Source organism: Mauremys reevesii, linkage group 12 (assembly GCF_016161935.1).
Source record: "Mauremys reevesii isolate NIE-2019 linkage group 12, ASM1616193v1, whole genome shotgun sequence".
NCBI lineage: Eukaryota > Metazoa > Chordata > Testudines > Geoemydidae > Mauremys > Mauremys reevesii.
The window spans coordinates 41,669,228-41,694,790 of NC_052634.1; the positions used below are offsets into that span (position 1 = coordinate 41,669,228).

The following is a 25,563-nucleotide window of genomic DNA, read 5'->3' on the forward strand; positions in this document are numbered from 1 at the left end:
AAGGTCGGCCTGTAAGGAGTAACCAGGTGGGGCAGACCCAGGGGGAGGCTGTGGGCTGCTGGTTGGTTGTTGGGATCCGAGCTCTAGATCAAAGCTGCACAGTGACCTGACACCCAGGGTTATAAGGCCGATATAGTGACCCCCTTACTGGCCTCTGTGACCCCCAAACCCTTGTTACTAAGGGCACTGAGGAGTCTCTGTCCCTTAATAACTTCTGGGAGCTCCCCAGCAGGCTGCAGGCGTCAGCCGCCTCCTGCCTCACAGGTTAGACTCTTGGCACCGTGCCAGCCGCCCCCTCGCTTGCAGGCCCAGTGTAAGAAGCAGGAGGCCTGGTGCTGGCAGAAGAGGGTTTTGATTGATCCACCTCTGTGTGATGGGCACAGGACGCTTCCACTGTGTCCCTCTGCTGGCTTTTCTTCAGCAGCGCCTAGCGGCCCTGGCTCCAGGCTAGCGCCTGGTGAGCTCTGGCACTGGCAGGAAGCGCTGCAGGGTGCTGGGCAGCGGCCCTGGCATACCAGCTGCTGGTAGGTGTCTCTGTGGTATCATGGGTCAGTGAGTGCAGCTGTTAATGGAAAGGAGGGGGGGTTATGCTCCCCCAGGGATGCCACTGAAGGCTCCTCATGGGCTCCTCAAGGTCTGCTGGGAGCCGTGATGTCCCCCTTTTGCCACGTTGAAGGCTCCCTCCTGGACACAGTGGATTCACCTGCTGCCTACAAGAGTGTGGGGGCCGCGCTGCAAAAGCCCATCTCCCAGCAGCCACGCCAGAGGCTCAGGTTTAATCCTCAAGGCCGAGCGCAAAACCTTCAGCCGGGAACATTTCGCTCCCTTCCCGCCTCCGCCCAAGCGGCAAGGGAGAAGTGGAGGAGACACGCCGGCTCAAAGACACCTCGCTCCCACTTCCCTGTACGCTGTGCAAAGCTCTTGGCCTGCCTCATGCCTCGTCAGGAAAGCACGGCCATGCGGCCCAAGCCTGAGTCACGTCCGCGGCCTGGCCCACCCCGCCCCGGCTGACGGCGCGCAGAGCCACGCGAGTCAATGGCAGGTCGAGTCGGGAGCCTCGGCTCTTTCCCCTGACAGCCACACACACAGCGCTGCCTAGCGCCCCCAGAGCCTCCCTCGTGTTCTCCCGCAGCAGCCGCCTGCTGGTGTGGGTGGGAAAAGGGGACCAGGAAGCACTGCAGCCTCATTCCAGGACAGGAGGCCCTCGCCACGCCCAGGCCTGCCTCTTGCCTTCAGCCCAGGCAGCCAGAGGTGCCAGGGAGCTCCCTGGCAGGCTGCCGCCTCAGCCAGGAAATAAGGAAAAGGCCATGAATGACTAAGTCAGGAAATAACAAGGAAATAAAGAGGTTTGTCGAATGGGTTTCTGCCCGATTTACCATCTTCTCAGCTACCGCTCAAAGTTAAAGACCTAAAGTCGACCTATCAGCATAAGTACAGATGGTTGGATGGGAATTAAAAGGAGCTGCTGTCACAAGTGTTAGGTGCCTGCAAGCAGCATGCAGAGCGTTTAAAACCACCGCAGTTAGAGGCTCAGATGAAACGTTTGCCCTAAATCAGAAACGACAATAGGAGGACCAGCAGAAAGCCACTCTGGGTAAACGGCCAAGTAATGGAGGCCATTAGAGGCAAAAAGTCATTCCTTAAAATTTGGAAATCAGATCCTAGTGAGGATAATAGGAAGGTGCACAAACTCTGGCCTGTTAATTGTCAAAGTCTAACAAGTCAGGCCAAGAAAGAATCTGAGAAGCAACATGCTAAAGACACAAAAGCTAAGTATAAATCCGGTCAATGCGAGTCCTGGTCTGTCCCCGCAGAAAGGTGAACCCCCTCTGTGGCTGGAGTGAGCTCCTCTAAGCCGACCTCACTACAGACCTGCGCCAGGTAGTGCTCATTGTAAAAATGTTTCCTCTGAAGGTTGGGAAAACAGGACCAGCGGTGCTCAGGCCGGCTGACACAATTAAAATCCCCCCCAACACCAAACATCATGCAGTCCTGAGGAAGGGAGCCTTTGATCTTCCCTCTCATGCCTTAACTGGGGACCATACACACTAATATAGCAGTAATCAGTGCCACAGAGCACAAAGCCACCAGCAATGCCCTCCCTGGTCTAAGCTCCACCACCTTCTGTACTCGCACCGTGAATGTGAAGAACAAGACTCCAGCCCCATCATTCTTCCCTGTCCAGGAGGCCTTTCCTCCAATCAACCTCTGCCTATTGAGCTACCCTAGAGTTGTTAATGTGCATTTCCTGAACACCCACCATGGCCAAGTCCAGCTGCTCCAAGGCAGTGAACAGCAAGCACCTCCTCCTGGGCCCCCAAATCCCTGCCACCTTCCACATGGCCACTTTCACAGATGCCCCTTCCCTGGTACTGCCCTTGCTCAACTGCGCAGAGGAGTTTTCATCCCCAATGCCTGCCTGCCACTGCCCAGCAGCCCTCTGGCACCATTCCTGAGGGCCACCACGTTCGGAAAGACAGCTCTCATCTCTCAGGGCCCCATGAGAATACAGTATTGCAACTTTTTTAATGGAAAGGGCCCCCAAAATTGCTTTGCCCTAGGCCAGCCCTGCTCACCTTGGGTGCAGGCACCGCTGTGCTTCCAGAGAACAAGCTGCCAAAGGCTGGGGTTAAACCAGGGACCTTTAGATCTTCAGTCTCACACTCTCCCAACTGAGCTACTTTGGTAGCTGCTTAAAAGTATTTTGGCCCGTTGCTTCTCTGCTCGGGATGTTTTTGCAGCAGTTGAAAAGCAGGTAGGAAAGCAGGGCCAGCCCCCGAGTGGGGCCTCTGACCGTTCCCACTCAAGGGGCTCCTTTTGGCAGTGGGGCAGGAGATATTTCCCACAAGAGGCTCCTACGCTGCCTCATCCCCCAAGACCCCTCCTCCCGCTCACTGCTCTCCGTCCCCTCCCACCCTCACTCGCCCTTATGGTCATTAGAAAGTGGCAAGGCAGAGCCCTCCCATGTTTAAAAGTCCTGGGGTGTTGTTCCCCCCTGTTCAGGCACCCCTGGGGCCCTGCACTTCACACAGCTCTCCCTGATTTCAGCTGTTAGTGAGGGAGCCTCACTGCTAGCGCAGACTGGGCAGTTTCTTGCATGAGAGACACTGTCCCAAAGCAGGACTAATGCTTAGAGCTGGTTATCAGTGATTTCAGATCTGTTGCGCTGCAGCAAGACTCTCCATTGAGTCTTAACCAGCTCGGTTATTACACAGGGAAGAACAAAAGGGTCAAATGGGGCCTGGAACCCTTAAGAAGAATCCACCCCACCAAGTACAACACTTGTCGCTACCTGCTCTCAACCCCACTGAGAATGTTTTGGGGGTCACGCCTTGGCTTTATCGGCCTAGGGGGGTTTCAGAAAATGCTGTTCAACAGATGCTCCAGTGGTACAATTAGTTAGCGCACACTACTTCTAGAGCAGTGCTGAAAGGAGCTATGCTGAGGTTGTGAGTTCAAATCGCACCGGGAGCACTGGTTTTCATTAACCAAGTGGCATCACCCCCTCATTTGGCCCTGTGGAATGTAGAATTCCAGCCCTGGGACACTGAGGAGGGGAGGAGTGGGAAATGCCCCCTTCAATTATTACCTCCTCTCCAGAGGGCAGGTGAGAATCTACAATCCTTTCTCCTCCCTCAGCCCTGTGCCAGGATCCCTCAAGCAGAGCCTGGAGTCCTGCCCCTGGTGTCTGTACTATTGACAAAGACTAAGTGACAAAGACAAAACACTCAAATCCCGCCTGGTGCGGGGAGCCAAGTTTGCTCTTCAAATTCTGTCGTTGGTACATTTCCAGGCCTGGGAATGTCCCCCAACAGCATTTAATGGGAAGCTGGCTGCAGAACAGTTACACTGCACAGAGCTCCTGTGGAGGAGGGGTGGGAATTAGTAACATTTTGAGGATCATTTGGGAAATGAGCCTTTGCTGACAAGGTTTGTCTCTGTTCATATTTCACCTTCAGGTGTTATGTTGAGGGATCTTTAGTATATTTTTGTGAGGTTAATAACTATCGCCTCAACTTTATTTACTCAACTTAAAAATTGGTCACTTGATTTTTGCATCTCCCTGTGAAAATACAACTGACACGTGTGGCTTTCTACACAGGGTCATGATGTTAAAGTTGGGGAATTCAGTCTCTACTTCTGGCCGGGGGGGGGTTGCTTTTTTACAGCTGCCTCACGGCCAGGCACAGCGGGCTGTTAGCTGCACCCACGGTCCTTGCCAGGGGCCCCTGCTGAACCCTGGGCAGCTGCACTGCAGTGCTGGGGTGACTCTGCAGGTGGAGAAGCTGCTGTGGAGCAATGTAGAGCAGGTGCAGGAAGGAGATGGGGTCACTATTCACATTCTGAGCTGCACAATTTTCCAAATTTGGGAATAGATTCATCGATTCATAGACTTAAGGTCAGAAGGGACCATTATGATCATCTAGTCTGACCTCCTGCGCAACGCAGGCCACAGAATCTCACCCACCCACTCCTGTAACAAACCCCTAACCTATGTCTGAGTTATCGAAGTCCTCAAATCGTGGTTTAAAGACTTCAACGTGCAGGGAATCCTCCAGCAAGTGACCCGTGCCCCACGCTGCAGAGGAAGGCGAATGTCGGAGAACAATTCTAAGGGGAAGGTGAATGCAGAGCTATGACATTGGAGATGCCCAGACCTCCAATGGGGGCAGCGTGGAAATTAATAATGGGAAGATCATTTGCAAAATTAGTCATCACTGACAAGCTTTGTCTCTGTTCCTATTTCACGCTGTGGTGTTAGTTAGAGGAATCAGGACAGATTTTTACTATATTAATTAAACACTTAATTTTATTTAACCAAGACAAAAACTTAGTGTCACTTATTTTTTCTCTGTCCTAGCAAGAATGAATTGAATTTTGTGACTTTCTGGAAAGTGCAGCGAGATTAAATGTGGGGAATTCAGTCTCTGTGTTTGTGAGCTGATGTTTTCCTCTCACAGGTCAGTGCCTGCATTGAAATACCAAAAGGGATCTAAGGGCTGGTGTACGCTGGGCACTTCACTGGCAGAGCGATGTCTCTCAGGGTATGAAACCCCCTGTCCACCCATAGAGTTACAGTGACCTAAGCCCTGGTTAGATAGTGCTAAAGAAAAGGAAGAATTGTTCTGTCAATGCAGCTATTACAGGGATGGGAAAACCTGTCTACTCCAGAGTGCTATAGCAGGTGCCACAGCAGCATTTTAAGTGCAGACAGAGTGAAACTAGATTTAGCTCCAGTTTGCACTGTGAATGCTCAGGCACTAAAACTAGAGTAATCATAACAACAGTGCAGAGCTTGCGCAGTTGGCAGGATTTGAACCTGCGCGGGGCAACCCCAATGGATTTCTAGTCCAGCGCCTTAAGCACTCAGCCACAACTACTTGATGTATAATTGTTTTACTACACGGTAATTCAGTTCTCACTGAATTGTCTCTTCAAATTGTTTGCTCAGACCAGCTTCCCCATCACATTCATGGCTGCGCATCAGTGTAAGTGTGTCCTTGGGTGAACAGCGAGAATTCCTGCCCATTTCCCTTCCGGCTGGAGCAGCATGAGAGTGTGTTTGTGTGAATGACATTGCTGTAGATTGTTGTTCATTCCCCACTCTGACAATTCAGACAGTCCCTTTCCTAGTCAAATCTCCAGCACATCATTCCAATATCAGGTGGCAGGATTTCTCTGGGGCACTGAAATTTTTCAGGGGGCTGGTGCATGAACTGAGCCTTGCATTCCACCCTTGATGTTTCATGGACTAACAACAGCAGCAGAAAGAAAGAGCCGAGCCAATATCTCCCTGGCAGGGATGCAGGTGCCACGTCCCCTCTGTCTGACCATCGCATTGCAGGAGAGAAGATTTCACTGGAATCGAATGCCCTGGCTCAGACCAGAGACACAGGGAGGTTTTGCTGTTCATGGATCTGTGCAAAGGAAATTGTGTCTCTGTGTGAAATTGAGGCAGGAAATGAAACACCCAATGCCCTAAGGAATGTGGGTGAAGGACTCGGGCTGAGCAATGATTTAACAGGGTTTGTTTCAACTTGATTACAACTATGGCGAAAAGCCCCTGTAACAGGGGCTGCGGACAGGACAGGCAGTTCTGCGCGGAGTGTTCAGAGCTGCCCCATATCTGCCCTTTCTCTGCACCGCCCCTGCTCCCAGAATGCACCAGGCCCTGGACTGAACTCTTCCCCTGCCGGCCGAGCTGGTTTCGTTTGCTGTGATCCTGTTGCTTGGCAGGGGGGAAGTGACAGTCCCACCCCAGAGCCAACGCCCCCCTGTCACCCAGCCCCCTGACCCCCAGCAGGGCAGGTCAGCCAGGAGCTGGGCCCTGCCAGGCACTCAGGGGCGTCTCCCCTGCAGCTGGGGCTCTCCCAGCGTGGTCTGTGGGAGCTCGCGCACTAACGGGGCAGCGGCAGCAGCCGCGTGGTGGGTTGGGCTGGTGACCCAGGTCCATCTCCTGGGGTCGGCTGGGTTCATGCTCAGGCGACTGGCCCCAGCCACCGGCCGAGCCCCACGGCCACGCTGCTGCTGTTACCACACTAGCCCTCACACCCCATTCCCTCACTGAAGCCAGGAGAAGGTTTGCAGGGAGGAGGTGGGGGGGTGGTTTGACCCCAATATCCCAGAGCTGATTCCCTCACAAAGGGGTGTGTGCATGTGGTGGGTGCCGTGTGCAACGCCCTGTGCCCATGAGGAGGGGACCGAGCTCTGCCAGCAGGAAGATTTATCCTGCAGGAGCCCTGCCTCCCTCCCCAGGGTTCCCCTGGAGCAGGGAAGCTTTGAATCCTCACTGGAGACTAGAGACGCCCGAGCAGCACAAGCTGCCTGGCAGAGGTTCTGGATCAGGGCCTCACGGGCACATTGGGTTCATTCCCTCAGGGCTGCCCTGCCCAGTGCCAGGGCTGCTCACTCCTCCAGCACAGAGGGGCTGCAGGCTCTTTGCCAAGCTGGGTCTCAGCTCAAGGCAGATTTAACACTAGCAGGGGGCCCAGGTATGTGCTGGTGCCGCTCAGGGAGGGAATCTGGGCCAAAGACTGATTAGAAATTGGGTAACACAGAAGTGGGACTAGAAAGACCCTTGATGGGACGTGGCGGGTAGGTAGCCCCCATTGTGTACCGTGCCCTCGCCGAGAAGTCTCTGGGAGTGTGGGTTCTTCCTGATGCGCCACCAACACGTCTCGTTGGTCCTGATGTCGGCTGCTCTTTTCTTGATACTGACAAGCTAGTTGTGGGCATTTCCCACTCACCCCATAGCTCCGGAATGCACAGACAGCAACACTGGTGTGGAAGAAACAAACTCCACTCTCAGGTTTCAAGATCCTTGAGATCACTGACTTGCCAATGTAATTGTCAGGGGGTATAGCTCAGTGGTAGAGTGTTTGACTGCAGATCAAACGGGCCTTGGTTCAAATCCAAGTGCCCCCTTAAAAGCCTGGTCCTTCAACAAAAAGTAATTGCATATCCATTTCCATTATGTTCAGGAGCTCCACTGACTAGGGATGAATGGAAACACTCAACATTTTCCTGTGCAAATGCATAAAAATCTAGCAAATATGTCCCCCAGCTGAAATCAGTTCCAATCCTCTAAGAGTCTAGTTTATGTTTTCATCAATGAAACAAAGGCACATGAAGACACATTTGCAGGTCCTTGGCCTCCACGGGCTACAATGTGCAGAAGAACAAGAACCACATCCACTTGGGAGGCATGGACTAGTCTGTATTACATTTGGTAAGTAAGTTGCCATTGGGACTGAAAATTCTACTGGAGGTGGACAGGAGCCTGTTGAAAAAATAAAATAACCAAGATTTACCAAACTCCCTGTTACACATTCAATCCTCTCTTTTTTCTATTTTATTAACCTGGGAGCAAGTTACCAGTGACCCAGGGCTGGGGTGGAAGAAGGTGCAAGTGCGGGGAGGAGCCCAGGGCTGGGACAGCAGGGGGTGTGTGGGTGGGGGAGCACTGGTAGGGGGGAAGGGGAGAGTCGAGAGCTGGGGCAGCACAGGGTGTGTGTGGGGGAGAGCCCAGGGCTGGGTTGGCAGGGGAGTGAAAGTGGTGGGAGGCCCAGAGCTGGGGAGGCAGGGGGTGCAGGTATAGGGAGGGGAGAACCCAGGGCTCGGGCAGCAGGGGGATGGGAGGGCAGACAAATTTTTTTTTTGCTTGGGGAGGCAAAAAACCTAGAGCCAGCCCTGCCTCCACATACCGTAAGGTAGGTAGGAGCGGATCATTATTATCCCTACTTGGAAGAGCGAGAAGCTCAGGCTGAGACAGGAGAATTGACTTGTCTTAGGTCACACGGCCAGCCAGTGGCAGAGCTGGGAATAGGACCTAAGACCCCTGATTTTCAAACTAACCATTGGATCTTGAATTTTATCCATTGAATGACCTGAATAAAGTGCTCTCAGATGAGCTCCAGGCCAACAACAGTGAACAGTAATTATTCAGCAAGTATTTGAGGAGAACTGCAATGTTAGAGAGAATCATGACCTGCTCAGAGACCATTAATGCAGAGAAGCAGCAAAATTCAAACATAGCACTGGTTCTGACTTATTTCCTTGGTCTTAAAAGAGAACAACAAGGACCTGAGTCTCCTCCCTGTCAATAACCCCCTGCTCAGCCAATCAGGGTAGAGATTGAGGACGGGAGGCTGAGGGTTCTCAGCAGGGAGCCCAAAGGATGGTTCAGGTCACTGGTGGGGATCACTGCCCGAGCACTATTTCAGCCCCACATTTTTGGTGGACCTCCCACAGTGGGAGCTGCCAAACACTCCCCCGCAACACATACACACACCCCGTTCTTGGTGTTGGGAGGGAAACAGGTGAAAGGACAAAAGAAGCAAGAGAAGAGAAAGGAGGAAGGGATGGATGGAGGAAAAGGTGAAACACAAAGGATAAACCCTAATGTCCCCAGTAATTCTAGGGGACAAAATCCCTGGTGCGGAATAAAATTCTGCCTCCTTAAGCTCGTGTTTTCCATGCTTAGATTTCATCACCAGATGGATCAGACTGAACAGGTTTCAAACCTCAAGGAGGCTCTTAGCTTCTAAACAGGGACGGCTGGTCTCTAGTAAACTCCCTAAAAGGGAAGGAGAAAAGTCGTAAGAGGTTGCTCCTGGCGCTCAAGTACGTGAACCCGAATACTCCCTCAGTCCTCAAAGAGAGACCTGGAGAAGGAGACTTGCTGAAGCAAAGCCACAGGGGTCTCTGAGGTTTCCCTGGCCCCTCGCCCCTGTCCTGCCTGGCTGATGTCAGCATCTCTCTGTGAGGTCACCACCTCCCCACCACCTTTGACCAATAGTCTGAGGTCCTGCAAAAGGCTTTTGTGATGTCACTTGCACACCCCTCCCTTGCTGTGCTAATGTCCTGCCCCTGGCCAGGCACTTTGGGGGTTTGAGCTACTCCCTGTAGATCACCCCACTCAAGGAGCGTTCGTTCTAGAAAGCAAGCCGGCTAGACAGGAAAACATCAGACGCTGCTCCCAATGCTACACTCAGTTTTTCAGAAATTAATTGACTTTATGGCCAGAAGAGACCATTAGAGCATCTAATCTGACCCCCTGCATATCACAGGCCTCCTGTATGACACAAGAGCTACTTTTGGGGCAAACATATTCCAGAAAGGCATCTAGTCTTTATCAAATGACATCAGGAGATGGAGAATCCACCACTTTCCTTGGTAGCTTGTTCCTGTGGTGAATCATCCTCACTGTTGAATATTTGTGCCTTAGTTGTAATATGAATTTGTCTCTTTTCACTGTCCAGCCATTGGGGCTTGTTATGCCTTTCTCTGCTTTAATACCCAATCTTTTCTCTCCATTAAGGCCCTTCTACACCCCCCAGAGCCCAGTGCCCAGACCCCACAGCCGGGGCCCCAGACACCCCCACAGCCCCAGCCAGGGTCCTGCCAGATCTTCCCTGGCCCCCAGTCCCCAGAGTCCCTGGCCAGGGCCCCAGACACCCCCAGAGCCCCACCAGCCCCAGGGGGAGCTGGGCACTGGCGAAGGGGAGAGAAAATGGGGCACAATCGGGGGGGGCAGGGAACTTCTCAGGGGTGGGGGGAGGGGGGGTCACCCTGGGGGCTGCTCGTGGCTCTAGGGAGAAAGGGGGGGGGCCCCCACGGGGGGGCAGTGGTAAATCCGAGGGGATCTCAGCCCCCCCCTTTCTCTCCCCGCTCCTCGGGGGTCACCGGCTCCCCCCCGGGGGGCGGGGCCGGGCCGGACCGGGCGGTTAATGAAGGTCTCTCTCGCCGCGATCTGCGCATGCCCAGAGCCCCAGCGGCACAAACCCTTCTCCGGCTCCCTCGTCGACGTCACTTCCGCTCCACTGAGAGCCCGGAACTACATCTCCCAGCCTGCCCCGGAGGCGCGTCCGCCCTCCCCAACCCGGGTGAGGGAGGGGTCAGCAGCTGGAACTGCGCATGCTCCGTGCGAGCCCCGCTGGGGGCGGGAGAACAAAGCTGCTGCCGCCGCCTCCGTGTGAGCCGGTGAGTGAGAGACCCCGGGGGGGGGCGGGCACGTGACTCTGCCCCGGGGAACCTGGGAGAAGCCTCGGAGCCGCCTCGGCCCCGGGAGCCGCAGCAGGATCCGCCCCCCCCCCCCGCTGGGATGGGGGGGCGGAGCCTGGGGCCCGGGGTCCCGGTGCGCGGGGAGAAGCCTCGGAGTTGCGGGGGGGGGCGGGGGGTTAATTGGCTCCTGTCCCTGTTGGCGCCTCTCGCCCCCCCCGGCACAGAGTCTCTCCGGTTCTGCCCCGTTTCTCTCTCGGGGTCTCGCTCGGGCTGTAACATCCGGGGAGATTCGCCCCCCCCATTACAGTCCCAGTTACTGCCCCCAACTACCAACACAGCCACCTGCCCATCCCCCACTGCTGCCCCCTTCCCTCCTCCAGGGACCTGCCAGCTCCCCCCCCCCCCACCTTTGCCCTCTTAAAGCAGCTCCTCACAGGGCTCCCTGCTGCCTGTGGGAATGGTGCGGGGGAGCCATCACTTTCTGTATATGTATTGGATAGTAATATAAAATCCAGTCCAACAGCCCCCCTTTTCCCTCTAGTTATGTAGCAGTAATATAAAATCCCCTCAGATCTTGATGGTGTTCATAGACTATCAGGGTTGGAAGGGACCTCAGGAGGTATCTAGTCCAACCCCCTGCTCAAAGCAAGAACAATCCCCAGATTTTTACCCCAGTTCCCTAAATGGCCCCCTCAAGGATTGAACTCACAACCCTGGGTTTAGCAGGGCAGTGCTCCAACCACTGAGCTATCCCTGCCCCCTCTCATGTTGTCACTTGCGTAGTTTCTGATATGTATTCTCTGCAAATCTAAAAATTATCCTAAGCCCCACTTTTTCTCTAATTGTCTATTTCTAAATGACTATGGCCTGAGATTTTTCCTTGTCTCTTTAATTATAAAATACTAAGAAAATCTCAGATTTACACCTTTTCTCAGATTCCTGAACATGGATATAAAATATTGGCAAATGTTGCCCATTTTCTCTCTATTCAGTTATCAGATATTGATGTGAAACACTCAGATTTTACCTCGTATCAACAACTGATATAAAATCCCTCTGATTTTCCACTTTCCTCTCTAAACGGATTTAATACCCATCAAATCCAGAGGCCTCCCCCTGTTTGGGGGATCAGTGGTTCCCAGCTGGTAACAGGAGAGTTGGCTGGACCCTTTTCTTTTCTCCAGCTGGCACTGGGTGAGGAGGTCACTCTGAGTGCAGCCTGGGTCCAGAAGTGTCCCAAAGCCCAGGACAAATGGTCTCTGGGAGGGGTTGCTTCCCGCAGTGCGAAGATGTAGCTAGTGACAGGGCATGGACCTTTCTTGCCCGCCAGGCCTTCCATTCTCCTGTTAAAGCAGCACCGCCCAGGGATCCCTCTGCCCGGGTGACTGGCCAGCAGGGGCAGTGATAACTTTCTATCCACTTAGCAGACACAGTGAGGTAACTGTTGCTAGGGTAGGGGATGGGGTGTCTGTGTGGGGAGATTGCAGCTGGAGCTGAAGGGGCATTGTGGGAGGGGGAGGCCTCTGGGTGACTGGACAGGGGGTTCTGGAGGTTTGGGGGGGTGGGTTCTGATGTGCCCAGCCCTGAGGCTGTGGGTCCTGGAGGTGGGTAGCACTGGGGACTTGTTGGTGCAGAACAGTGAGGGTGGGCATCTCTTGGGGAGGCAGGGCAGGGGGCTGGAGGGTGCCTGGTGCTGTGCCCGGGGCTCAGTCATGCCCAATGCACAGAGCTGGGTGGGGGAGTGCCAGGAGCTAGGTCGGGATGCCAGGCAAGCAGAGGGAGGGGTCCCATTGTAAAGCATCAGAGGGTCCCAGGCAAATGGCCTGGCAGGTCCTGCTGGAGGACAGGTGGGGTCCTAGGCAGGCAGTAGGGGAATCCTGGGCAGGCAGTGAGGGACTGAATTCCCAGTGAGGGGTCCCCTGGGGGGGTGGTCCCTGGTTGTTGGGGGCTCTTGGTGGGGGGAACCTTTAGGATTCCCAGCCTGCCAGTGATGGTCTGGTGGGGGTTCTCTGGCCAGTGGGGTGCTGAGGGGTATCTGGAGTCCCTGTTCAGGGATTTTGGTGGTTGGGTCCCAGCGAATATCTGGTGGGACTCTGGCTGCGGGGTCTGGGCTCTGGGTACTGGGGGTGTCTGGGGGGCCCTGGATGGAGGCTCTGGGGGCTGCTACTAACCATGCTCCTTCTCTCTGATCAGCTTGTGCCAGAGTCCTGACTCCAAGCACATCCCAGCATTCCCCAGCCAGGCCCAGTCACCATGATAACTTTCTAGCCACTTATCAAACATCTTGAAAACTCCAGGACCTTCCAGTTCCATTGGGAAAATTTGTGCCCCGAGTCCTCATACTAGATCTTGGGGGTGCGGCAGGTGGGAAGGGGGCTAGAAATGCCACACAATGGTCTCTTCCACAGCGTTCTGGACTCATTCATTCTGAAATCTGGTTTCATTGAGACCACTGTTAATCCAGAGTCACTGCATGGAAAGACAAGGAGTGACTCTGGATGGACAGTGGGGCAAATGAGATCAGCAGTTCTCCCTGTGAGGAGGGGCTCTCATTAGCTGCTCTCCCCAGAGAGCTAAAGGAGGGAAGCTGCTCAAACGCTCTGTCCCTCTCTGCCCGGGATATTGGGGTTCAGCTTCCTGGGTCAGACGCTGCAGCCTCCATTGTGGTCTGGGAGACCAGGCATGTATTGCAGCATCCCTGGGCAGAACCACTTTCCAGTGATCAAGAAAAGGATCAGACAGAGGAAAATCTGGTTCTTGACTCCATATTCCCCCTGCTGGGGTGTGACTGCCGGTGGGTCAGTGTCCGAGGGAATCCCCCACAGTGACTCCTTTGGTTCTGCTCTTTTCTAGCCTTGTGTTCAGAGACTTAGTTATGAGATTGGGAGAGGGAGAAGGAAGGTTAAAAACCTCTCTGTGGGCTTAGCCTGGCAGGAGGGGCCAGGTCTACACTGTAATACAGAGATTGAGCATTTTCCCAGGATGGCAGAATCTAGGATGTCTGTCTGCAGGGAAAGGGCCTGGGGGAATCGTCCTGTGACATTAACTAAAGACTGTTCTGTAACCCCCACAACTGCCCTTCTCACCCTCCCACGCTGCAGAATGACGTCCGTGTTTCACTCCAGCTCATCCCATCCTGCCATGGGACAGGGGAGAGAAATGGCTGCAGAGGAGCCTGTTCAGGTAGGGATTATCGGGGGGTTGCTGGTGCGTTCCTGCAGGAGGGAGAGGGACAGCAAATACACTGGAGATGGGAAGATTTGCACAGTCTGGTTTGGAGCCGGGCAGGAAATGCACAAGGTGGGGAAGGGAGGAGGACAGCTTCTGACATTCCTGCTGGGGGGAGTTTAATGAGTGGCCCAGATTCTAGGAACAGACCCATGAGATTAGGAGGTGGAAATACCCCAATTTGTGAAGCAGAAAATAACCCTCCTACATAGGCCTAGGAAAACTGACCAGACTCCCAGTGCTGGAGCCTGACCTGACTGACCAGCTGCTGTGAGATATGAAGGGGGCACCCACAAGTGAGGTTTAGGGGAGATTCCCCTCCCTTCATATCCAGCTCCTCACAATGGGGAGGGTGTTGGGCTTCCTACCAGGGAGCTCTCCCTGGTCCCTGCTAGGGGCTCCATCTCCTGTATCGGTCTGTGGCTAGTAGGAGTGTGATGGATCTGCTGGGAGAGAAAAGGGACTCTCTATTCGTCCCCTTAACCTGGTGTTTCCAGGATGCTCTGAGTGGGGTTGGGGTGGGACTCTGACTGTGATCCACCCAGACCTTGCATTTGATTGACTTCTCTCCCCCACAAATAGTGCGGCTGTGAGTGAGGCAGCAGGTACTGAATGTTGGACTCTTGCTCTTTCAGATGCCAGTGACCTTTGAGGAGGTGGCTGTGTATTTCACCAGGGAAGAGTGGGCTCTGCTGGACCCTGCTCAGAGAGCCCTCTACAGAGACGTCATGCAGGAGAACTATGAGACTGTGACCTCGCTGGGTAAGGATTCCTGTCCCCTCAGTTCTTGGAAGGGGAAATGAAGAGATATGGTTCATGCCAGCCCCACAATGCTACCTCTGCTCTGTCCTGTCTCTGCATCACCCCAATATGCCAGTTACCCACACACTGCCACAGACCCTCCCCTGCTGCAGAACACAGGAACAGTATTGCACAGTGTCAAATATCTCCTGTTTGCATAAGTAAACTTCTTTGAGATGGGGCGACCACATCTGCATGCAGTGTTATGCTCCTACAAAGCACACGGGATCTTTATAGAGGAAGGTAAATACACAGCATTTATTGAGAATACAACAGTTAGCATCTCTCTTTCTCTCTCTCTCTCTCTGCCAGTGATGTTCATAGTTACCAGTCTGTTGTAGCTTCTAATGGCCAGTTAGATTGAGCACGAGTGTGGGGCTGGGCTCTTGTTGGTCGCAATCCAATGCTCAGGGAGTGTGGCAAGATGAACCCAAACTCCCATGGCCAAGCACCCTGGTTCTTATAGGTTTTTTTTCTTTGTTGAAGTCTATGGATTTTGCTGTGTCACTTTGAGATCGGTTACTTCTTAACTGGTGTAAACATTCCAGTGCACCTCCGAGAGGGTCAGCCTGTCCTTTGTTCTGATTTAATCAGTTGTCCTCAGGGATGCCAGCTTTGACCTCAGGGTCATCAATCTGCCCTTCGTTATGGATGCGCGTTGTTGATTCTTTGATGTCCTTTAAGTCTCTTGACTCCTTCTTCCTTGACTCTGGCTATAACAATGGCCTTTACACCTTTTCTTTTCCTGATGCATACATCCTCATTCACACAAACCCACTGAGAATACAAACAGTAGTATTTTATATCGAGCAAAAAGGCATTGCAAATGAAACCTTGCCTTCAATGTTTCTCTAATCTACTTAACATAGACACAATAGAGAATCCTGTGTCTTATTTACTAAACTTTAAAACAAAGACATGTAGATTTAACTAGAGTGCCTAATTTGTAATACATAGAGGAAACCATAGTAGACAGTGTAACTTATCCTAAAACAAAAGGTGACCATAATCAGTCAGAAGGATTGTTCTGGTCTGTCATTCCTTTCTGCTATTCAAACAGGGTGGCTGACAGGATGAAATCAAATCGTACATTAAATTCTCACAGTACATTATAAAATCCAGCTCCTACAGCCGTATTCGAGATGTGGGCGTACCATAGATTTATATACAGGCAATATGATATTTTTTGTCTTTTCTATCCCTTGCTTAATGATTCCCAGCATTCCGTTCGCTTTTTGACTGCTGCCGCTGCACGTTGCGTGGATGTTTTCAGAGAACTATCCATGACTCCAAGATCTCTCTCTTGAGTGGAAACAGCTAATTTACACCTCATCATTTTGTATGTCTAGTTGGGATTATGTTTTCCAATGGGCTGCACTATGTGCTATCCTGACATCTAGTACTGCTGAGATCCTGCATTCAGTGATATCCCTGCCCTTCCTGTTCCCTTTCTCCACTGAACCCCACCAGCCCATGCTTCCTGTTCCCAGCTTCTCCAGGACTCTCTCATTGTCTCTGGACCTCTCCGTCAGCAAGAAGCAGTGGCAGGGAGACTTGCCCTCTCTCTGGAGTCTTGGATTTCTGGGACATGGATTTACTTTCTCTGTGTTTTGGGAGCCTCTTTGAAATTGAGTGTCTGTGACATTAAGCACAGTGCAATCTGGAGTGTTGAACAGCTGTGTCCCCTCAGTTTCCCAAGCTGGGGTGACTTTTACTCTGTTTTACTGTGAGAGCAGCCACTCCTGGGCAGTTATCACACAGTCTCCAGCATGTAACTCGCTCCCAGCTACAGTATTGAGTGCTGCTAGTCAGCGACTCAGGAGTTACAGTGCAGCACAGGAAAACCCCAGAAAAGTCTCTGTTCCCAGACTTCCCCCAGAAATGTGCATCTTTCCCTGTCCAGCACACTGCTGAACAAGGCAAGCTCATATGACGTCTGTCATTTCATCTGTGGAAACTGACATGCACCAGCCTTGTTATCCCATGTAGATGAGTGGACTCACCCCTGCGGCACCCCCTGCTGGTGACTTCTGGGAATTAGCTCATTCCAGCTCCGGCGCACCCTCTGCAGGCCGGTGAGCCACCTGTCCTCTGAGCCCCCATGTGCCTACCTGGACCTGGTGCCCCTTTTACCTGGGGTGCTGCCCTCTGGCAGTAACCCCTCAGTCTTAAGGTCTCCCCTCCCCAGGGAACTTCCACCCACTATTCCCACCTCGGCTCAGTATAAGGCCAGTCATCGTCTAGCCCCACGCCCTGGGGCAGGCTGCAGTATCAGCCACTCATCACTGGCAAGGAGGGTTTGGACCTGCTGCCTTTGCCTACCCCTGGGCTGCCCTCTGCAACCCCCCAGTACCTATTGCCTTCTGCTAGGCCGCAGCCTGGGGCTTTCCAGGCTGGAGCTCCCCAGCTCCTCTGCCTTTCCCCAGCCCTGCTTCACTCAGGTACCCTGTGTCCAGCTCCCTGCAGCCAGGCCCATCTCCCTCTACAAACAGAGAGAGACTCTATCTGCCCCTGGCTTCTGTGCCTTTATAGGCCAGCTGAGTCTGTTTGGGGCGTGGCCCCAGCTGCAGCCACTTCCCCCAAGCAGCCCAGCCTAAAAGCTGCTTTCTCCAGCCACAGCCCCCTCCCAGGGCTGTTTTTAACCCTTCAGAGCAGGAGCGGACGTCCACCCCGCTACATCCCAAATGCAGTTTCCAACACACTTTAATCCAAACACGCTAGTTGGATAAAACAATAAAACAAGATTGTTAATTACCAAAAAAAAAAAGATTTTAAGTGACTACAGGTAACAAGTCATAAAAGTCAGAATTGTTTACAAAAGAAATGCAAGATAAACCACAAATAAATTTGTTAGTCTCTAAGGTGCCACAAGTACTCCTGTTCTTTTTACAAACTAACGTGTAAGTCAGGGGTGGGTAAACTACGGCCCACAGGCCACATCCGGCCCCTGAGCTCCCGGTCGGGGAGGCTCCCCCGTCCCCTCTCCTCCCCTCCTCTCCCCTGCTGTCCCCTCGCCCCCGCTGTCCCCCTACAGCCTCAACATGCCGCGCCACCAGCGCTCTGGCCCACCGCTCCTGGGCAGTGCTGCAGCGGTGGGGCTGCAAGCTCCTACTGTTCTGAGCGGCATGGTAAGGGGGCTGGTCTGCGCGCTCCTGAGGGACCCCGTGTCTAGCTGCAGCAGGCTGCGTGGCTGTGGTAAGGGGGCCAGAGCCAGGGGGTTGGATAAGGGGCAGAGAGCCCTGGGGGCAGTCAGGGACAGGGAGCAGGGGACGATTGGGCGGGTGGTCAGGGGATGGAGAACTGGGGGGTTGGATAGGCGTAGGAGTCCCGGGGTCTGTCGGGGGTGGGGGTGTGGATATGGGTTCATATCCAGGACCCCACCCCCTACCCAACCCCGCTGCTACCTGTCCCCTGACTGCCCTGACCTCTATCCACCACCCTGCCCACTGACAGACCCTTGGGACTCCCACACCGATCCAACCGCCGTCCTCCCAGAACCTCTGCCCCATCCAACTGTCCCCTGACTGTCCCCCGGGACTCCCTGCCCCTTATCCAACGCCCCCACCTCCTTACCATGCCACTCAGAGCAGCGTGTCTGGCAGCCACGTGGACCACGCAGAGCCAGACACACTGCCCTGCAGGAGCGCACAGCCCCGCCCCGCAGGAGCGCTACCCGCACGGTGGTGTGGCTGTGGGGGAGGGGCTAGCCTCCCCAGCCAGGAGCTCAGGGACCGGGCAGGACGGTCCTGTGGGCTGGATGTGGCCCGTCGGCCGTAATTTGCCCATCCCTGATCAAGGGCATAAACCTATTGAGTCAGCAAGACATGCAGGGGTATGTCTGTGTGCTGAGACTTCCGAGGCTTTTCCATGCCCTGTGCTGTGAAGCTTGTGTTTGGGACACAGGTAGTACAAGCCACATGGCAAAAGGAATATAAAGGGCAGCTGCATCATCTCCATTTTGTCTTCAATCCCTCTTCCTAACTCTGGAGCCACTTCTCTACAAATTGAAGCCTGGAACAAAGGACTGAAAGACCCATCGAACTTGTGGATGTGTTCCAGACGGACTTTCAAGCCAGCAACTCAACAATACTGCTAATAACCTGATATATAGATTTTGGAATGCATCTCACTGCTTTCCCATTTAACAACTTTTTTTGTGTCGTGTCCTGTCTTGTCTTTCCATGCTAAAGGATTGGCTGGCAGTGTGGTCTTTTGGGTAAGATCCAAACCTATAGTGATCTTGTAATGTGGCTGACCTTTTGGGGTCAGAAAAACATTTTGTATATGAGCAGAGTTTTTAAATAACCTCTCACTGTACTGGACCTAGGTGCTGATTGGGAGTTGGAGAACTGGAATGCAATAAAGGGGGCCATGTGATTTCTTTTTTCAGCTTCTCGATAACCCGTGTGTGGGATCAGAAGCACAGTTTGTGACTGGTCGTTGAGTTTAACTTCAGTGTTAACCACCAGTTTTGGGAGCATCTGCTCTCCCTTTTTCAGCCTGCCCTGACCCTGGCATTTTCAGTGTGGACTGCCCCAGGCACACCCGTCACACTAAGCACTGAAGTTAAATTAATAGAATGTTTTTTATGACAAAGTTATGAAATCAAGTGACCTCCTTTGTTTTCTTTCATCTGAGCAGGGTTTCCAATTTCCCAACCTGATGTGATCTCCCAGCTGGAACAAGGGGAAGAGCCATGGGTCCCAGACCTCCAGGGTTCAGAGGAAAGAGAGATCCTGAGAGCTCCCTGCACAGGTGAGGAAATATTAAACCAACTCAGAATCTGTAAGTGCCTGAAGGAAACATCTGGGATGCCCTACAATGCCCTTGGAAGGTCTCTCAGTTCAATATTGTCCCTAGCAGGGGTCGTATCCTTAGGGTAAATATAGCTTATGGCTTCCTGTAGACCCTAGCAGACACCAGGAAGTAGCTTCCTCCCTTCCCCCTGTGAATTTGGATGGGATGTGAAGCCTGAATTGATCCCCTCCTCTCTCCTGTTTGGGGAAGAACTTGGGGGAGTTCAGTTCCTGATTTTTATTTGACCTCTCTCCAGTACTTGTATTGGTTTGGCCTTCCCCTTTCCATCCCTGTTTGAGGTTTCTGTCTCTATCACAGCAGGTGACGCAATGGTATGTGAGAAAGAGGAGCAGAATTCTCAGCAGGAAAATGTTGAGCAAGTGGATAAACACAGAGAATTATCGCAAAGATCGAAAAGGAATGTGTCCTGGAGTCATGAGCAGGAAAATCCCATGACATTCAGCACAGACCAGAAGGAGAGCAGGGAAACCAGCCAGGGAGAAAGTGGGTAAATGTATTTCCTGTCAGGAAACTCAGAAGGACCTCAAGGAAACCACAACACAACAGGAAATCCTCAGCAGAAAGAGAAAAAATACATGCAGTGAGTTTGGGGAAAACGTATGTGATTACTCCATCCTTATAAAGCATCACAGAATCCACACAGGGAAGAGGCTCTATGAATGCAGTGAGTGTGGGAAATGCTTCACTAGCAGCTCAGGCCTTTATCAACATCAGAGAATCCACACAGGGGAGAGGCCCTATGAATGCAGTGAGTGCGGGAAAACCTTCAGTCAAAATTCACACCTTATTAGGCATCAGGGAATCCACACAGGGAAGAGACCCTATGAATGCAGTGAGTGTGGGAAAAGCTTCACTAGCAGTTCAAGCCTTTCTAAACATCAGAGAATCCACACAGGGGAGAGGCCCTATGAATGCAGTGACTGTGGGAAAACCTTCAGTTGCAGCTCAATCCTTCTTACCCATCAGAGAATCCACACAGGGGAGAGGCCCTATGAATGCCGTGAGTGTGGAAAATGCTTCACTAGCAGCTCAGACCTTACTAAACATCAGAGAATCCACACAGGGCAGAGGCCCTATGAATGCAGTGAGTGTGGGAAAACCTTCAATTGCAGCTCAAACCTTCTTACCCATCAGAGAATCCACACAGGGGAGAGGCCCTATGAATGCAGTGACTGTGGGAAAACCTTCAGTTGCAGCTCAATCCTTCTTACCCATCAGAGAATCCACACAGGGGAGAGGCCCTATGAATGCCGTGAGTGTGGAAAATGCTTCACTAGCAGCTCAAACCTTCTTACCCATCAGAGAATCCACACAGGGGAGAGGCCCTATGAATGCCGTGAGTGTGGAAAATGCTTCACTAGCAGCTCAGGCCTTACTAAACATCAGAGAATCCACACAGGGCAGAGGCCCTATGAATGCAGTGAGTGTGGGAAAACCTTCAATTGCAGCTCAAACCTTCTTACCCATCAGAGAATCCACACAGGGGAGAGGCCCTATGAATGCAGTGACTGTGGGAAAACCTTCAGTTGCAGCTCAATCCTTCTTACCCATCAGAGAATCCACACAGGGGAGAGGCCCTATGAATGCCGTGAGTGTGGAAAATGCTTCACTAGCAGCTCAAACCTTCTTACCCATCAGAGAATCCACACAGGGGAGAGGCCCTATGAATGCAGTGAGTGTGGAAAATGCTTCACTAGCAACTCAGGCCTTTATCAACATCAGAGAATCCACACAGGGGAGAGGCCCTATGAATGCCGTGAGTGTGGGAAAACCTTCAATCGCAGCTCAGTCCTTTATCAACATCAGAGAATCCACACAGGGGAGAGGCCCTATGAATGCAGTGAGTGTGGGAAAACCTTTATTACCAGCTCAGACCTTATTAGGCATCAGAGAATCCACACTGGTGGAGACCCTATAAATGCAGTGAGTGCGGGAAAACCTTCTGTGGGCACTTAGCCCATGTTAGTCATCAGAGAATCTGCAAGGGAGATCAACAACATAAACACCTCTAGGGCTATCAATACTTTTTTTTTCTCTAATAATTTTCCTGATTCCCACATAGTAACTTTTAAAGCTGTTTGAACTGTTTGCAGCATGGTTATCCCTCAGTTTGACCAGATGAGGGGCCCATTTTTGCCTTTTTCAGTTTTCCCTATTTTGAGGTGGACCCATTTGTCCTTTCTATCAACTCCATTATCCCATGAGTAATTCGAGTGTGCCCTTCCTATCAGGAACCAGAGAGCATCACATTTATACTATTCTTCCTATTTCAAAGTTATTGTCAGTCACCAGTGATACAGATTGTATCATTGCCAGTTGTTCTCACGTTGCTCTGGGTTGTGCCGAAGAGCAGATATAATGGGAATTTTTCAAATTATAGTTAAATGAAGAGGAGCAGGGGCTGGAAAAAAAGTATAATTTCAGCCTCTGTGACACTGGAAGGAGATGGGGAGACGCAGAGATTCCCTCCTTCCCCATCACTGCAGAACTGTTACCTTTTGTCTGAGCCATGCAGAGGTTATCATCATCCCATTCTATCCATCCACTTCTCAAAGTGTCCTGTGAGGAAGAGTTCTCAGCTGCTACGCTTGGAGATGATGCTTTGACTTCTTTAATCTTATATCAGAGTCACTCTGACTGGAGATGAAAGTGGCAAAGACCTGGAAGGGGAATTCAAATGGATCCCAAACACAGTGTGCTCATTGGGAGTTTAAATCCCAGGTTCCATCTATTGGTAAAGCCACTTCTGGCAAGGTGAGTGGTTTTGTCCCCCATTATGGCAATGCTCGGATACTAAAAATTTTGTAAATAACATAACTGGCTATTGAGACAGTGCTGAGTGAAGTATGTTTGAATGGATCAGAGGAGAATGTGATGGGAGAATCTCTTGTCCTGATTCTGAATAATCAGATGTAACCTGCTCTGGAATTTCACTTCACACTTCCATTGCCATGTATTCTGTCTCTCTGTGATGTGGGTTTCTATCTTTCCTGAAGGCTGTTTGGTCACTCAGTTGGATATTAGTTCAGTTTGATAGGATGTAGCTCAGATTTATTGGAGAATTTAAGACAAATGACTATTTGCTAAAGTCATCATTTCTCACTTCAGCTTTGCTTTTTCCCCATCCCTGCATGATGTCATGGAGAAGGTTGAGGTGCAGTTCTGTCAGCATTAGAGAACTCTCCAATTTACTGGACAGGCTAACAAAGAAACAGCAGTGATTTAAAATCTCTACTCAGAAATGGTGAACAATAGCGAAACCCCAGCTAACTGAAGGAAGTGCATATGATCACTGTGTAGTTCAATTGTTTAAGTCAATATTGTCCCAGATGATCTGGGGAGAAAATTCCATGCTAAGTGATTTTTGAACTAGGCACAATGCCCATGTAGTTGATTCCAAAGCCTTTGTAACCCAGGCCCTACAGAAGTTCTTTCCTAGCTAATCTTATTGTATCGGAGATGCTGCCCTTCATGATGCAGATGTTGAGGAAATAGAAGTGGAGTTTTGTTGAATTTATCCTTTGTAGGTGCTAAAAATGTATATCGAATCAAATCAGTTTTGGAAATCTAATAGCTGCAGAAAAATAACTATTTTTGAATAGAAACTCCAGCTCTGATCACTAATGAAGATTGTGATCCAGCCCTTTATCCAGTCCCTTGCCTGGAACTGTGCCACCAAATTAAAGAAAAGCTTGGCATGTTTTGGTAAGCCTCCATGTTTTGGTAAGCCTCACTAACACTGCTGAGATTTGGAGTGGTTTTGTAAAGGATTCTACTTCGGAGAAGTGTAAATTTACCCTACCCAAGGCCAAGGATTTGGAAAGAGCTGTGGCTGAAAGAGTCCACACCCAGTTCTTGGTTTCCACCCCAGTAAAGGAAGCTATGGTGACCAATGACCCAAGGAAAATTGTTTGTACAACTCCATTTCCTAGTTCAGTGTCACTGATTACAGTTCCAAAGGATGCCAGGTTACATTGAGAACAATCATCCTTCACCATTTGGATCCAAAGAGAGAGCGCTTCAAAGGACATTCCTTCCCCGTGGATCCCAAACTGGCTGCCTGATTGGGTAACAAGGACTTCAAGGCTGTAGAAATGATAGTAACCAATGAGGCAATGAATGTATCAGGCTCCAATTTCAGACTTCTGGATACTCGCATGTTGAGTTCTGATTCTATGGTTTTATGTCTGATGCTATGGCTACACAATAAAGCTGATGTTGGTGCAGCTGCACCAATGTAGCTGCGCTGCTGTAGCGCTGCTATTACAGACGCTTTCAGCCAATGGGAGAGATTTCTCCCATCGGACTTGATTAGTCCAACCCTCGCAAGCGGCAGTGGCTCTTTTGGCAGGAGAAGTTCTGCTGCTGATGTATAGCTATCTACACAGGGGGTTAGGGCTGTGTAACTACATTGCTCAGTGGTGTGGATTTTTCACACATCGGAGTAATATAGTTAACCAATAAATGTCTTTAGTGCAGACCAGACAGTTCTCTCTTGTGTTTTATGCATTTACATCACTTCTCCTCTATCTTCTCTCACTTTGAAAGATTAAAAGTGTGACACGAGAGGCATTTTTCCTCATGATGCAAAGATTCCCTCATAGGAGATCCCTTCCACCAACACATACTGCAGAAGATCCTGAGATATCTGAACTCACAGAAGTGGTTGGGACAAACCACAGCTTGAGCCAAGGTTCAGTTGTTGGCAATGGGCATTAAAAGAAAACTAACATATATGATAAGAATTTGTGATCTTTGAATATGTTTTTGTTACCTATTAAAATGAGATTATTGGTGAAGTTATTAGTTAAAGAAGAAGAGACTAAATGTGTGATAATCTGAAGTATTTTGGAAAACTGAAAGTTGTCTTTTTTTGTTTTGTTTTGTTAGTCGTACAGGAAATGATGGCTAATCTTGAAAAGTTAATTTGATTTAATTTACCCCCTGTAGTGTAAGGAGTTCTGGTCAAAAAGGTTGGGGTGGGAGAATGTGTGTGAGAAAGTGTGTATAAGAGAATATTGGCCCAGTATAGATTTTAATATTTTGTGTTTTCAAATAGAATTTATTTTGTTTAGTTTCTAAGTCAATTTCTATTCAAAGGAAAGCTACTCGAGGTGATAAGTTGTATAAATTTTTACCAACTTAGACTGTAAGGGTCACTGTCTTCCCACTTCTCTAATTTGCAAAGGAAAGGCCTGACATCTGTCACAGGATGTGTCCAGCAGGTAGGACAGCTGCACTCATCAACCATCAATATAAAGAAAGACTGAAATCCATTGCCTTTCAGGTCAATAAGCCAGCTAAAGGCTGGTCGATGTTGAAAAGCTGTGTTGGCAGAGCACATCTATCAGGGGTGTGAAAAGTCCTCTCCACTGAGAGAAGTAGTTAATGTGACCTGAGCCCCAGTGTAGACAGTGTTAGGTTGTCAGAAGAATATTTCCAGTGTTTGAAGTGTAGACACACCCTTAACATCAATTCCAAATTTGACCCATCTCCCTATATGTGAGAAAGTTACTCGTATGGAGGGCTGAGCCAGCTGTCCGCTCACCTGGTTCCTCAACTGTAGCTACAGCTCTTAGTGCCCATGAATGCAAAGACTGAGAGAAATGGAGAGTTCCAGCCATTGTCATCTTAGTATCTTATTGTTCCTCTCTCTGTTTTTTTGTGCTGGCCTTTCTGTTCTATCAGGATGTGACTGTATAGCTCAGTGCATCTGTGACAAAAGCTCATTGGTGCCAATTGGCAAAGGGGGTCACAGGTCTTCACAAGCAACTCCTGTCTCAGACCTGACAAACTCCCCACACCTACTACACTGCTTTTATGATATTTATCCAGGAAGCATAGCAGTGAGATCTCTACTGAAAGCTTGTAAATTATTGATACTCCTAATCACTGTGAGAGGTGTGTCCGAGTCATAGTTAAGGGGTAATGTAAGTACATGGAAAATTATGCCCCTATGGTATTGTTGTGAAAGTGAGTCACCCCAACCATAGCTCTTGGTGGGGACGGCCCATTCCAGTGGGAGGGAATTGGCACCTGTCCCTTGCTAGCCAGTTATGTGATGTATTGCTCCATTGTCAGCCTTTGCACCAACCCAGAAAAGCCAATGGAAAACCATCAAAGACAAATTATAGACATCGAAACCCTGTGGACATGACAAGGACAATATGAGACTGAGGAGATCATCCTTTCTGTGAATAAAGACAAAAGACT

The 25,563-nt window shown here is 50.9% G+C and overlaps 1 non-coding gene and 1 pseudogene across 1 annotated transcript; both read left to right on the forward strand.

The window, feature by feature from the left end:
- The window catches only part of LOC120375815, a 451,158-nt pseudogene extending 429,871 nt beyond the window's left edge, over positions 1-21,287 (forward strand).
- On the forward strand, positions 7,354-7,425 carry TRNAC-GCA. The gene has a single exon. It is a non-coding gene; the product is annotated as a tRNA-Cys (tRNA).
- Positions 21,288-25,563: the final 4,276 nt, after the last annotated feature.